Raw genomic sequence first — 3,552 nt, 5'->3', positions numbered from 1 at the left:
TCAACATCACGAAAACAAAGATTCTCACCACTGGGCCAATTGGCAGCATCATGATAGATGGTGAAGAAATTGAGATTGTTAACAGCTTTAGTATGCTTGGCTCCACAATCAACACTTTTGGTACCAGCAGCCAGGAAATCAAGAGACAAATTGCATTGGGAAAGGTGGCTGTCAGGGACCTCTCCAGAGTACTGAAGAGCAAAGACATCACTCTGGAGACTAAGGTGCGGCTGATCTTCACAATTGCTTGCTATACATCAGAGAGTTGGACAATGACTGGAGATGATAGAAAGAGAATTGACACCTTTGAGTTGTGGTTATGGAGAACAAACAAGTTTGTCCTATAGAGTGTGAAAACAGGTTGCTTCTTGGAGGCAAGTATTCTGAGGCTTCATTTGACATATTTTTGGCATGTATCAAGGAGCGACCAGTCCCTGGAGAAGGACAGCATACTTGGAATCATAAAGGGACAGAGAAAGAGAGGGATCGATACAGTGACTGGTGTAATGAGGGTAGATGTGTCAGAGACAGTCAAGTTGGCACAGAATAGAGGTTTCAGGGCTTTTGTACATAGGAATGCTATGAGTCACAAATGGCTCAACAGCACATAACAACAACAACAACTCATGTCACCCACAAATTCTTCTTTCAGTTTAAGCAGCAAAATTTTTAGGAAATTATTTAAAAGGGTATGATTTTATTGACAGTTTGAATAATATGATTGGATGTCTTTAATATAAATACTTAATTCAGTGTTCATTTTTCATGTTTAGGCAACCATGATTTATAATAAAGCATGTATCTATAATAAAGTATATATTTATAGTACATTATTTATCCATTATTCTAAGACTTCATTGTATGTTTGATTAAAATACACGGCATTTTTGACAGATAATCCTTAAGAAATTAAATATTTACCATACTACCTTAACTACTACTACTACGTAGTAAGTTTTGAGGTGTGTGATAGTGTGATATCTCCTACTTTCTCTTTTTCATTAGTGCTTTGTTTATTCAGGGTCTCTTTCCTTTTTAGATAAAAATGGAAATTATCTTTCCCATATTGATAAAGAATGACATCGGTATTCACACTGGGATTGCATTGAATATGAAAATTGTTCTTGGCAGAATTGTAATTTTCACAATATTGAGTCTTTCTATCTATGAGCATGGAATATTCTTTCATTTATTCATCTCTCTTTTTGTTTCTTGTAGTAGCTTTTTCTTTATTTCTTGTAGGGACTTCTTATAATTTTTGTTATAAAGGTCTTTCAACTCATAACCTGTCCAGATTGACACAGACAGATGTTAAACAGTTGAATGGACACATCACAAAAGAAGAAATCGACCAGGTCATAAAAAGAACCCCTCAGGGAAAAAAACCAAAAGAAGTCCAATAGCAATTATAAAAACTGCTGGCTGAATTCTACCAAACATTCAGAGAAGATATATCATCGATCACCTATTCTACTTAAATTATTTTAAAAAATATAAAATAAAAGAACACTCCAGAATGAAGGTTGCCTCGTGGAGTGTGGTGGGAGGGGGAGGAAGGGGTGCGTGGAGAGAGGTGAGCGGGTGCGGAAGGAATTTTTTTTCTATTACTTTTCAAAAAGAAGAGTGAACTTGGGGGGGAGGGCAGGCCGAAAAGTGCAACATTGAATAAATGAAAATCCAAAATCTCTGTAAATGTTCATTAAAATTAATTTAAAAATAAAAATAAAAAAGAACACTCCCAAAGACATTCTATGAAACAAGCATAACTCTAATACCAAAACCATGCAAAGACATTACCAAAAAAGAAAACTACATGAACATACATGCCAACAATCCTTAACAAAAGTGTAGCCAATAGAACCTAAAAGCATAACAAAAAAATAATGCATCGTGATCAAATGGGATTCATAACAGGATGGTGCAACATAAGGAGAAAAAAAAACCAACAATCAATGTAATTCGCTATATTAACAAAGCAAATAACAAGATATGATTAGGTGCCCTGTGCTGCAAGAGTTGCCTGCTGCGGCCCCCCTGTTACCCCCCCCCCCTCGCCCCTCACACAGCTCTCCCCACAAAGGGACGCAGAGCTCTTGGCCACTGTCCATAGTTCGCCTCTGCGAGCAAGGAAATGTGTTGTACTTTTGGGGCTTTGTTTGTTTTCCTTTGGATTTTCCCTCAAGCCCTGTTATTTTGGACAATAGGTCTGTCCACGGTGTAAAATTGTGCAAGGAATCTTGGTGGAATTGAGAGCTTTGCCGTAATTTTCCGAGAAATAACTTCACTAGGATGTCCAGTGATCTGCAAAGGTCCAATGATGAGAGCCCCAGCACCCGCAGTGGTAGTTCAGATGCAGACCGGAGAGACCCAGCCTCTCCAGAGCCTGACGAACAAGAAGAAAGAAAACCTCTGCCATCCAGAAGAAGAAAAACATCACACTCTCTAACAAAACCTCTGCTAAGTTTTCCACTAGTGCTAAAAGAATTCAGAAGGAGTTAGTTGAAATAACCCTTGATCCTCCTCCTAACTGAAGTGCTGGGCCTAAAGGAGATAAAATTTATGAATGGAGATCAGTTATACTTGGTCCACCAGGTTCTGTTTATGAAGGTGGTGTGTTTTTTCTGGATATCACATTTTCATCTCATTATCCATTTCCATTTAAGGCACCAAAGGTTAATTTCTGTACCAGAATCTTTCACTGCAACATCAACAGACAGGGAATCATCTGTCTGGATATCTTTAAAGATAACTTGTGTCCTGCTTTGACTTTATCAAAGGTTTTGCTGTCTATTTTTTGCCTTTTGACTACAATCTATTGTTCCTCTGGTTCAAAGTATAGCCACTCAGTATTTGACCAACAGAACAGAACTTGACAGGATAGCCAGACAGTGGAACATGAGATACACAAGATAATTTGCTTCATTTGTAGACAGGAGGAAGGAGCAGAAGACATCTTTGCACTTTGCTGTAAATTATTATAGCCTTTACAATACAGACTTCTGTGTATGTGTTATACTGATTCTACTCTTTGTTTTTATCCTTTGGAGACTGGGAGATTCCCTAAAAAGGTAAATGCTATCAAGAGTAGAACTTTGTAGCTGTAGAGTAGTTATGTTTAAAATGCCTACTTGCAAGTCTTGCTTCTTCAGGATATCAAAATTTATTTTGTGAAGCACTAGGGATAATTGTTCTTAAGTTTAGCAAATATTATAGTGCATTTTAGCCTAATTCATTGTCTGTGTGAAGTTATAAAACTAGCTGTAGATGACTAAGAAATTATGCCTTTTGTATAAAACCCAGATCTGTTTCTGAGTATATGGTACATGTTATTAGGAAAATGTTTTACCTTTTGTCTTTGTCAATTTGTAATGAGAGGGTTTTCTTTTACCCTTTGTAGCTCAGAGAGCAACTGATATATTATCTCAAACACAATAAACATGCTAAAAGAAAAAAAAAACATATGGTCCCAGCAATTGATGCACCAAAGGCATCTGATAAAATCTAACTACCTTTCCTTTTTTTTTTCTATAATTATATTTTATTAATTTTCAT

At 36.8% G+C, this 3,552-nt stretch overlaps 1 pseudogene; it reads left to right on the top strand.

Moving 5' to 3' along the window:
* The first annotated feature begins 2,289 nt into the window (after positions 1–2,289).
* On the top strand, positions 2,290–2,913 carry LOC102873077 (annotated as a pseudogene).
* The last annotated feature ends 639 nt before the right edge of the window (positions 2,914–3,552 follow it).

This window comes from Elephantulus edwardii, unplaced genomic scaffold (assembly GCF_000299155.1).
Source record: "Elephantulus edwardii isolate Elephantulus edwardi_28Jun2011 unplaced genomic scaffold, EleEdw1.0 scaffold00290, whole genome shotgun sequence".
NCBI lineage: Eukaryota > Metazoa > Chordata > Mammalia > Macroscelidea > Macroscelididae > Elephantulus > Elephantulus edwardii.
The sequence above is the reverse complement of the archived record's forward strand: the minus strand, read 5'-3'. Positions and strand labels throughout refer to the sequence as shown.